Here is a 12,247-nt window from a genome sequence, read left to right as displayed (position 1 = left end):
TCACATCAATTTTTACAAAGTTTTAACTGAATCGTTTGGACCGTTAAGTCCTCAATTTCATTCCCTCAGTCTAATATTGTGTTCAAAAATATTAATGCATTTTAGTCATTAACCCTTATAGCTGATACACGTGTAGGGATTTTCTTAAAGGCACAAGCTTGACATATGACACTCTAATGATAAAGGGAGAGTTTTAATTCAATTTTGGAAATGTTTAAAGTTGCACATGCATCAAATAATGTAATCTCATCATAAAGGATCTACTGTTCTTAACAAAGTCCTCCTGTTTATATATATACCTTATAAATTTTAGGTGGATAAGTGACAAATTTACTCCTCCAGCCTTTTCTATAGAATTCCAGTTCTGTATATTTCAACAACCTTTATTCGAAGCATTTCTGATGGAATGCCAGTGTATCATTTTCTATTTTACAAAAATGGCACTCTTTCCTTCTTAAACTAGCTTTCTTTCAGTGATACCACTATTGTTTTCCAGTATAGAAAACGTGTGTGTGTGTGTATATGCATTTTTTAAAAAAGATTTATTTATGCATACAAGAGCTGGGGTATAGGTCAGAAATGTGGGGGGTGAGAGGATTCATCAGAGACAGAATGAGGAACAGAACAGGCAGATTGACTGAAATACATTGCTGAGGGGAGCAGCAGGAGAGACAGGAGAGGTTTGCCTCACCATGTGGGTTGCTCCCTGGCAGGCCGGGGATTGAAGTTGTGCTGCAGAGGCTGCAGATTGCTTCATATTGCGGTGCTTATCCCCCTTGAGCCACCAGAGAGGCCCAGAAAATGTCTATTTTTTAATACCTCCCTTTTCTTCAGCTCATATTTTAGTTTTTTCTTTTGAAATATCTTAGTTACTTCAACTCCAATCTCAACACTTCTCTTTTCTACTGGTTTTCTGTATTTCTAGATTACTATAATAGTTTCATACACCCAGTTTCCTTGCCACCAGGTCATTTCTTACAGTTTTCCTATGTTGTGTATTGCCACATTTAATTTCCAAAAATTCCATTACTCATCAATTTCCATTATTTTGTTTCAACAGGCTTGAATGCTTCCCTATTCCTTGCAGAATCAAAATTACAGTTTTTAATTGGTTTCCCTGCAAAGGCTCCCAAACAGCTCTTACCTAGTTACCTAAATTCACATAATTTTTACTTCAGATCTAAAAGGCCTTGATCCCAAGTTGCTTTTGGGAGGAATATTGCCATCTATTTTGGTATAAATTCTCATCCACAGACTAGAAAAGTCCATTATTTGATAATTCAGTGCATCTTAATTTATAACCATACATGCCACAAACTATAAAACTGAAGTCTTTTTATTGAGTCAATGGAGACAACTGTCCAATTTCCCTGTGAGTCCCCAAATTTACTTAGAGTTGTGTGCTGAGATCATTTCATGTGGCATATTTATTGCCCTTTACTAGAAGGAGCTGTTGTTGGACACTGTGTACAACGTATGATTTCTACTTCTTTTGAGAAAATCCTTTTTCCATGTGGTCTAGGTGTCTATGGTAAAAAAGTCTTCACCTTTTTTTTTTTTTGAAGGGGAGGGTGATGTCAAAATTCATGCCTAGAATGAATAATAAGAATGAGTAATTCAATATAGAGGAAACCGCTTTTACCATAGAAACTATTATTTAGTTGTTGACTGAATTCTTGACTTTTGGCTAAATGTTATATGTTAACATTAATGTCAAGTACCTCAAAACTATGCCAGAACACAATGGCAGATATAGACTTATCAATAATATATAATTTATACATAAGTTCTGGAAAACAGACTGTCTGATAAATAAATTTCATATAAAAGGTCCAAGGGTACATAACGATATATCCATTTAAATACAGTAATTTAAATGTATTAGCAGAAGACAAATGCTACATATTTGAAATTCACAATTTTCTTTGCTTCCTTAGAATCCTGGAAGTGTTTTTGGTGTGACTTGTATAGTCTTACACAAAATTGTCCAAGAAAGTTTGTAAGAAGACCTTGTTTTGTTCAATAAAATGCTTCTGGTAAGCCACTGCATACCAGACACAGAAACATTTCATTAACTTTATCATCATTTTAAAGAATTATAGCAATGTTCAATACATTTGATTTTGTGATTATAGTAGTGGTGTTTCTTAAAAAATATTTTTTTTATGTAAGCATTTTTCATCCTATTACCATCACTGATCTTAAAGACACACAAATAAAGGTCAATGAAAACAGTCAAATTGTACTTTGTTGGAAAGCTTTAAAGCTAGAGGATCATTTAATCACTGGCCCTCAAAAAAGGGCTATCAAAATTTCACAGGTTTTTCAACTATTTATACACCCACCCACAGGTTTCTGTCTGGCTTTGGTTTAAAAAAAAAAAAAAAAAAAAGACACCTTAATAAAGTAGTTAAGATTTACATCATGAAACAGTAAAAGCTGGAAACCCTTAATTACTAGGAAAGTGTGTGGGCACTTCTACATATATCTAGCTGGTATTAAGCATATCCAGAATGTAGAGTCATAACTACTACTGAAATATTAAGCACCCATTATGCTATGATTGCAGAGTATACAATAAAGAGTAAGTTAGCCTCTGCCATAAGGCAGAATACATTAATTATTGTGTTAGAATTAAAAGCATAAAGGAGAAAAATGGTATTTCTGGCTACAGAGGAAAAGTGAGCTGGAAAATTTTCATGCCTAAGATTCAGTTGAAGACAAAGGAAAAGACACTAGCAAAGAATCAACAACTTGAACTAAGGGTTCAATGTGAATCAGAGACTGGAAAAGTGTTTCTGGTTAAAAACAGTATTGTGGTATTAATTCACCAATAATTCCCAAGGTAATAAGGTCAATAATACCTAGAGAAAAAAAATCTGATTTTAGATTTTTTCTATGTAACCCTTTTCTTTCAAGATTTCTCAATTTGTTGATTTCAAAGTCACATATTCTTAATGTTTAGGGAAAGCTTGTCTAAAATTAAGCCTAGATTTTCTATCAATATTTCTTACAAATTATTTTTTCTTTAAATCATCACACTTTGACTTTTCCAGGACTACAGGCAACCTAAATACTTATTTCCTTCTACTAGAAATTAGGGCATCTTATACAAGGGAAAACAATCTCAAACATGGTTAACTCTTTTCTCTACCTATTCCCCAGTACCAATGTCTACTTTCAATCTAGTATATTTTATTTACTCCTTCCTACTTGATCATATCTTGGCTCACATTTTCTGCACTTCAAAGTTTCCAGTCCCCTCATGTCATCGAATTAATCCTATCTATTCACAAGCCAATTCATCTTCCTCCTCCTCTAAGAAGTATCTATTGGATACACTGGGGGCTGATTGTTCTAGGATTGTAAAATTTGGGACAAGACAGTCAAGTTCAACCTCTTATAGTTGAAAACTGAGGCTTATAAGGTTACACAAGTGACCATTCTCAGTTTTTAAACACTTGAGTATTACCATGCTTAACTTCTCTGGGTTGGAATAGCTTCTGTATGTTACACCGTCATTCCTCTGAAAAAGTAACCTTCCTATCCAGTTCTTTAGCATGGTATTCACAAATTTTACCATATTGAATTACAGTACTTTGTTCTGCTTCATTTCAGGTCTTCTAAACCAACAGAAAGCCTTAGATTTGCTTACAAATTCAGTTATTGTAATAAAATGCATCTTGATGACAATGTAGCAACTAGCATCAAAGGCAAGTGCCTCTGAACAAAGTGCCTTATATGAATAACTATACAGACATTAATGAAAATGAAAAGATGAAAAGTTTCATTGTCTGAGACTTAAAAATGAGGGTAAATGACAGAAAATAATCTTTAGATTTTTCTATATAGAATCATCAAATTAATGAAGTGTCACTTCTAGTTTATATCAGTTTTATGACTGTACATATTTTCCATAAGTTCTTGAATTAATCTATTACTTAGATTTATAGACATACCTGTATTAATTTCTTTCCCATAGGAGCAAATAACAGAATCAAAAGCTTAGTCTAAAACTTCATTTACTATTTCTAGAAGAACCTGTATCATCTCAACTATGAAAAATAAAGCATAATAATATTGAATGTTAAAAGTAACCACTTTGCGGGGCCTTGCTGGTGGTACAGGGGTTAGGACGCAGCCTATGAAACTACCAACAGCCGCTGCAGCATGAGTTTGATCCCTGGCCAGGGAGCAACCCACATGGTGCAGCAGACCTCTCCTGACTCGCCCGCTGCTCCCCTCTGCAGTGTATTTCAGTAGATCTGCCTGTTCTGTTCCCCACTCTCTCTGGTGAGTCCTCATCCCCCACACCTCTGGCCTGCACCATAGTTCTTGTACACATAAACAAATAAATCTTTAAAAAAAAACACCACTTTAAAAACAGGTTTAAAATGACAAGATTTATTAGTAACAATTCTAAAAATTATCACCTTTAAAACTACCATCTCAAATTATTTCGCCCAATATTAATTTAGAAGTTCATTGGATAACTTCTATGTGTCAGATGTTTACAGTAGTTAACCTTAAAAATGTATAAGGAAATGTTACTTGAAATAACAGATATCACTATTGTAAAATTATGTATTTTCTATATGAATTATGGAAATTTTAACAATTTCTTATAAAAAAATGATCATACTAAGCAGGAAATGAGAAAAGGTGAAAGCCAAAAACCAGAAATTCCCAATCACTTTTGATATCTCCATGGATAATATGCAGGGATGGATTGAAGATGAGGTTATAAGGTGATTTCATCATTCTCATGCTTTCTTTCATAGGTCTCTGGATAAATTCGATTGCACAATTACCTACCTAAAGCTAACTGTTGTTACTGTGTCATGTTTTGTACTTAGCATCTTGATGTAAAAAAAATCCTATTCTAATGCAGTCCCTTGGGTTTTTCCATCTAAAAATGAGGGTAATGAGCATTATCTGGCAGTGAGCAGTTAATTTTAGAAAACTGCTTTAAAATGATTTTACAAGGACCTCGCTGGTGGTCTAGGGGCTAAGTCAGCACTATCATTGTGATAGCCCACCACCATAAAGGCCTGAGTTTGATCCCCAGCCAGGAAGCTAAACCACTCATGGCACAGCAAACCGACCCATCTTGCCCACTGCTCCCTTTAGCAGTGTACCTCAGTAGATCTGCCTGCTCTGCTCCCTAGTCTGGCTCTGGTGATTTCTCTCGCCACCCCGCTGCACCTCTGGCCTACACCACAGCTCCTCTACGCCAAAATAAATCTTAAAAAAAAAAAAAAAATTATAGTAGTAGACAGATCAGTAAACAGGAATACATTAATATTTTACTAACAGGTAGGTCATACCTAGTTTGGGTGGCATTAACTATGAAGAGTTAATAGAGGACAATGTGAAACTGATCCAAGAGCTTCCATTAATTTGGGGTGCACTTGGTTTTTTTTTTTTTTATTTTTTTTTTTAAAGATTTATTTATTTATTTATACAAGCACTGGGTACAGTCAGAAGCGCGGGAGGGTGAGAGAATTCACCAGAGCCAGAGCTGGGAACAGAACAGGCAGACTGATGATACACTGCTGAGGGGAGCAGCGGGCGGCAGGAGAGGTCTGCGCGCCATGTGGGACCCTCGCCCGGTGGCCGGGGATCGAACCGGTGCTGCAAAGGCTGCGGGCAGCTTCGCAACCCAGCACTCAACCGCTGCGCCACCGGGGAGGCCCTGGTTTTTTTTTTTTAAGGCTTTATTTATTTAATTTCTTACTTTTAAAGATTTATTTATTTATTTATACAAGCACTGGGTACAGTCAGAAGTGTGGGAGGGTGAGAGAATTCACCAGAGCCAGAGCGGGGAACAGAATAGGCAGACTTGACGAAATACACTGCTGAGGGGAGCAGCGGGCGCGGCAGGAGAGGTCTGTTGCACCATGTGGGAACCTGGCTTGGCGGCTGGGGATTGAACCAGCGCTGCAGAGGCTGCGGGCAGCTTTGTAGCCCAATGCTCAACCACTGCGCCACCAGGGGAGGTCTTATTTTTTTTTTTTAATACAAGAACGGGGCACAGGCTAGATACGCGGGAGGGTGAGAGGATTCACCGGAGACAATGGGGAACAGAATGGGCAGACTGAAAAAATACACTGCTGAGGTGAGCAGTGGGCAAGACAGGAGAGGTCTGCCTCGCCATGTGGGATTCTCACCAGCTAGCCGGGATCGAACTTGTGTTGCAGAGGCTGCGGACAGCTTCACAGTGCGGCACCCAAATGCGTGAGCCACCAGGGAGGCCCTGGGATACACTTGTGACCCCAATCAAAATTAGGGCCCAAAATGTCTAATTACCAAATGCAGAGTGAAGCATTTGAATGCTATTGTTTCACACAGAGGTGGGGTACTGTGGGTTTAAGCAGGAAGGTAAAATTCAGAATCTGGCAGATAAGCAAGAAAATAATACAAATGCAGTGTTAGGAAAATGGGTCATACTCCATGATTTCAATGTGAAAAATACAAGTAAAATTATTTCTTGAAGTAGAAACAGAGGTCATTATTAATAGCAGTTGGATCCTTACATACAAACTAATATAATTTTCCTAAATAAGACTGACTTGGATTTTAAAGCTAAGTAATCAACTGCAGGATCAATCAGATGAATGAAGCAGAAAAAAATTAAATAATCTCAATACTTTTTAAAGTACTTAATTCTTAAAAACAAAAACAATCTTGAGATAGTAACAAGCTAATTTCAGACTGCCATAGTGCTTTCTTATAACATCTCAGAACACCTGAGAATCCATTTCAGTCTGCTAGAGAATTTTTTCTTAAAACTTTTGTCATTTTCTAATACTTCATCTTATGAGAGTTCTTATAAAGATTTCACATATGAAGCTTTATGTATCACTTGGCAAATACTAATTTTGTTCAGTGAACTTGTGATATTTCTGATCTATAGATTTGATGTAATTGAATCTGGGAAATCCCACTGAAAAGATTGGCTATCTAACTACTGAGCTATTTTTGAGTAGCCATACTTCTATTGGTATCATTGCATTCTACAGTAGGGAACTAATGTTAGTATTCTGTGAAGTTACCAGCTCTATTTAGCACATCAGTCATAAAATGAGTTAAGACAGTCTGTAGTAGGTTTAGTCTATTAGTTTTTCAGGCTAGTAACAGAAATAAGGTAGTAATTATGATATAACAAACACTAATGAAACTATTACCAATAAATTACTGAAATCCTTATAATAGTAATAGTGCAGAAAAGGGAGTTAATTTTCTGTGTGGGAAAGGAGGATGCCCTTCTAAAATAACACCTGAGAATATTTCTGAAGGCTGAGTTAAAAATGTGCTGTAATGCCTGGAATTGTTCTGAGTGACAACTGATCAAGCCTTCCCAGAAGTATGATTCTTTGACAAACTCAGAAAATGATTGTGATAGATAACCTCCAAAACAGGTTTACAATTTATATGTATTGCATACTTTGTCTGCAACCTTTAGTCTATTTCCCTATGTTTTGATGCCTCCCAGAGAGTGTGCGTGAGATGACATTGATGTTTAAATGCCTTAAAAACATACTGCCAAATATGACCTATAGATTATATACTTATTCTGTATAAAGAGGGGCAGTAGGGAAATATTATATTCCATTAAAGGCTGGTTGAATTTGTATTATATGCATATATATCCATAGACCATAGATACATACAAGATACAGAGACAAACACTCCATGACCTGCGCAACCAAAATACACTTCTAAGAGCACACCCCTTTGCAATGTGACAGAACTGTCATGGAATATTTAATTTGAGCTTGGTGTAGTACTTCCACATACAAGCCTATCTTTTTTTTTTTTTAAGATTTATTTTTACAAGAACCAGGGTACAGACCAGATGTGCGGGGAGGGCGAGAGGATTCACCAGAAACAGAGCGGGGAACAAAACAGACTGTCGATATACACTGCTAAAGGGAATAGCAGGCGTGACAGGAGAGGTCAGCCTCGCCATGTGTGATTCTCACAGGCCAGCCAGGATCGAACCCGCGCTGCAGAGGCTGCGGACAGCTTCACATTGCGGTGTTCAACAGCCTGCTCCACAAGGGGGGCCCACAAACCTATCTATAAGACTCTGGAAGTTAGCACTGTAAGGAAACTTTGTCTTCTCTACCTTGTTAGCTATAGGACATAAGCTACAGATTTTAATTATCAGCACATGAGCTTTGTTAACAAATCAAACCACCTGAGCTTGAATCCTGACCCTCCCTTACCTAGTTATGTGTCATTAGGTATGCTATTGCCTGGTGACAGTTTCCTTACCTGTAACATGAGGTTATGATGTACCTTCTTCATAGTGTGCTCACGAGAATTAAATGGGTATTAAGTGTAAACATGTCTGTCAAAGGATTTTATCAGTGATTATTTGCAAAGGATAGATGTTATTGTAATTATTTCTATCACCACCAGCAGCTAGCGCTTGGTTTCCATACGCACTTTAAAAAAAAAAAAAAAAATCAACATGGGCCTCCCCGGTGGCGCAGCGGCTGAGCGCTGGGTTACAAAGCTGCCTGCAGCCTCTGCAGCGCCGGTTCAATCCCCAGCTACCGAAGGAGGGTCCCACGTGGCGCGCAGACCTCTCCTGCCGCCCGCTGCTCCCCTCAGCAGTGTACTTCGGTCCTTCTGCCTGCTCTGGCTCTGGTGAATTCTCTCACCCTCCCGTGCTTCTGACTGTATCCAGTGCTTGTATAAATAAATAAATCTTAAAAAAAATTTTTTTGGTATATTGGGCCTCCCTGGTGACGCAAGGGGTTAAAATGTAACCTATGAATCTATCCGCAAGCACTGCAGCATGAGTTTGATCCCTGGCCAGGGAGCTACCCACATGGTGCAGCAGACCTCCTGACCCACACACTGCTCCCTCAGCAGTGTATTTCAGTCAATTCGCCTGTTCCGTTCCCTGCTCTGTCTCTGGTGAATCCTCTCACCCCCACCTTGGGCCTGTACACCAGTTCTTATACGCATAAATAAATCTTAAAAAAAAAAAAGAATTGCACGTGGGACCCTCGCCTGCGGAGATCGAACCAGCACTGCAGAGGTTGCGGGCAGCTTCACAGCCCAGCGCTCAACCGCTGAGCCACCAGGGGAGGCCCTTGTGTATTTTTTTTTTTAAAGATTTATTTATTCATGCATACAAGAACTGGGGTACAGGGCAGATGCCCAGGAGGGTGAGAGGATTCACCAGAGACAGTGCAGGAGACAGAACAGCCAGACTGGCTAAAATACACTGCTGAGGAGAGCAGCGGGTGAGACAGGAGAGGTCTGCCGTGCCTTGTGGGATTTTCGCTGTCCCGCCAGGATTGAACCTACGCGGCAGAAGCTGCCGACAGCTTCACAGTGCTATGCTCAACCGCCTGCACTACCAGAGGCGGCCCAATTTTGTGTATTTTTTAAGAGAACTAGTCCAGAAAGTACTTGAATGTAAAAAACTGAGGCACCTATGTTGAGATGTTATAAAAAGTATCTTCTCAGCCAAGTCATAACAATGTTTTAACAAAGCCTCAATTATGATACTATAGAACATTTCTTATATTTGATGCTAGAATTAACTGAACCAATTGTTATCTTACAGAGACTGATCTTCCTAGAACACAATTTAGACAATAAGCATCTACTAGGTGCTTGGCAAGAGGAGGAACACTTTGAAACTAAATTCCTCTCCTTTACAGAGAGAATCCCAAGAGTGGTATAATTTGAAGTCCAACCTATGGCTCTGCACTCGTACTACCATTCAGGAAACCTAGTATATAAACTCTCCTCACCCCATGACACTATAATTCAACTTTCCTTAAATCAAAACTGTATTAAGGATTTCTCAGAATTGATTCCTTCATATTTATCCAAATTATTTAATTTTATTCTCCTCTGAAGTCTTAAGAGAAAATCTTAGTGATCCAGTATTATGAATTTCTGAGTTTTCAAATAATCCTTGAAAACATGCAAATTTATGAAAGCTTTAATATTTAAAAATTATGTTCCAAATCTACTATATTTTCAGTACTCATAGCTCTCAGATGTGAAATATGCTTCTGGAAACCTTTAAACTATTATCATTTCCAGTAAAAAATGTCCTCAAACAAAAAAATCCAGAATTCCCCCCCCCCCCAAAATTATCCTTTGTTAGCACAAATGTCCTTACATCTTTAAAGGCAAGTATTTGTTCAAGTTGACGTTTTGGTTTTAATTTTAAACGTCTTCAAGTCTTAATTTCCTTTTATTTCATAACTTTGGAAGTCCTTGGTAGAGCTTTCAGTTTCCATAATGCAGTCATCCATCATTGGCAGAAGTCCTTGCTTAAGATAATATATATGCACACCTGAAACCTTTCTCTAGTTTTGCTCTCCAGGCAACACAGAACCAACAAGTCTTAACACTGCTCTTATTATTTCAAGCATTCTAAGATCTACAATTACTCCTTCTAGTTGGTTCACATCCACACTCTACATATGTGGCCTTATATGAGTTAAACACACTAAGACTGCAATTAACAATGCTTGGGGAGAACAAGTGTTTATTACCATATAGCAATGTTATCCTTAAAAAGTGAATTTTCACGTGTCTCAAAATCTGTTCGAATGACCTAAATTCCAAATTAATTTAGCCAACTTTGTTATCTGGAAACCAAGATCAAGATCATTTGGTATGGTTGAAAATAAGAGTGTATTGAAGAATTTTATATTTTAAAAAGGAAATTTAGTTTAATGAATATAGGAAGCATTATAAAATTAAAAAATTTCCCTTAAGTTATAACTATGTAGGTTTTAGAATTTGTACCTTCAAAACCTCCAATACCTTGAGTCTTGGAGTCAAGTACATTTAAGAATCATTAATTTAAGAGATACTCTGTTAGGTTATCAATTACGGATCTAAAGTTTTGGGGCATTTTCCTACTTTTTTAAAAAAGGACGCAAAACCCCATCAAAATTATGACAAAAATCTCAGAACAGCTGACTAGAAACCTGTTTTTCAGTAAATTTGATAACTGAGGCACAACCCCTCCCCCCTGCCCCTCGGCAAAATTTCACATACTGGTCTTAATTTCTCTGAGCAAATCTTGAGCAACATAGTTATAAATCAGTATTTTTTCTTACTCTTCTGCTTTAAAATTCTTCAATAACCTCTCCTGCCTCAGAATGCTTCTCCCACTATGTAATAGTATCCTTGGTAATAAGCAGGTGTGGTAGAAGTGGTAGCCACAGGCAAATAATAGACATCTTTCTCAAATGCTTCAATTTACTAGATATCTTAAGAATTTTCAAGCATTTCTACAGTTAAGTATTATGAATTATTAAAAGTATAGATAAATGAAAAAAAATTTCAGCCAGAAACATATCCCCATATCTCCTCTCTAGAAGGGATATGGTCCCCAGCATAGTAATGGAATGAAGAAATTAACTTAATGATCCAAATATTAAATTTGAAGGGAATACTACAAGGATAATAATTGCCCTTGGACAATAAAAGTGTGATTTTTAAGTAATTTATTTTGGCCATTTCTAAGGTTTTATGTCTATTACTACCACGGCAGGAAGAATTAAACTCATTAAACAGAAAAATCCTTACTTTTTAGACTTAAAAGTCAGTTTCATTGTGCTAGTAAATATCACTGCAAAAGAAGCCAGATTTTTTATTCTTTACATGGTTTATTAATGTAGTTTCAAAGTTAAAATAGTAAAGATTTTTTTCATATTCTTACCTTTTGGGGGGTGAAAGCGGGGGAAAATGACAGCAAAACCTCTCAAAGAATTCAAGTGATTCATGAATTTCTTTTTAACACTCCTTTGAGAACACAGAATACATTGCTCCCTTGAAGATGATTTTAAAATTATCTGCAGTTCTTTCCAAGATAGTTAATTCTTTATTATCACTTCTAAAGTTCCTGAATCCAACAGTATTTCCACTTAGATTACTAAAGGGGTCATTATGTGGCTTTAAATGATTGCTTCTCATGGTATTTCACTGATTTGTAGTATATGGAGAAAGAGATGAACTAAATAAAAAAAAAATTAACTTTTTGGATTCTACCTAAGACCAATTAGTGGTACCAGAAGGGAAAAGGAGTGTATACAGTATTACAAAGGGGACAACTGCATGGTAAAAGAATTAGACTTTAGTAGTGAACTTAATTTTTTATGTGTATCACCATATATTGTCAAGAGGCACAAATAAAATCTCTTTGTATGATGTATGTTTTCTCGATTTTAAAAAAAGATACTTCAACAGGAAAAAA

At 37.0% G+C, this 12,247-nt stretch overlaps 1 protein-coding gene across 3 annotated transcripts in view; it reads right to left on the bottom strand.

The window, feature by feature from the left end:
- Window positions 1-12,247, bottom strand: part of SPRYD7 (SPRY domain containing 7) — a 132,408-nt gene that overhangs the window by 85,891 nt on the left and 34,270 nt on the right. The window contains exon 6 of one of the 3 annotated variants that reach the window (XM_054701477.1): window positions 1,548-1,590. The exons of the other annotated variants lie outside the window; for them this stretch is intronic. The gene's annotated coding sequence lies outside the window, so the exon portion shown is untranslated. The remainder of the gene's footprint in view (window positions 1-1,547; window positions 1,591-12,247) is intronic. 3 annotated transcript variants of the gene reach the window in all.

This window comes from Talpa occidentalis, unplaced genomic scaffold (genome assembly GCF_014898055.3).
Source record: "Talpa occidentalis isolate TD23 unplaced genomic scaffold, MPIMG_talOcc4v2.1 talOcc4.5, whole genome shotgun sequence".
Taxonomy (NCBI): Eukaryota; Metazoa; Chordata; class Mammalia; order Eulipotyphla; family Talpidae; genus Talpa; species Talpa occidentalis.
This window is presented reverse-complemented; position numbering and strand designations above follow the sequence as displayed.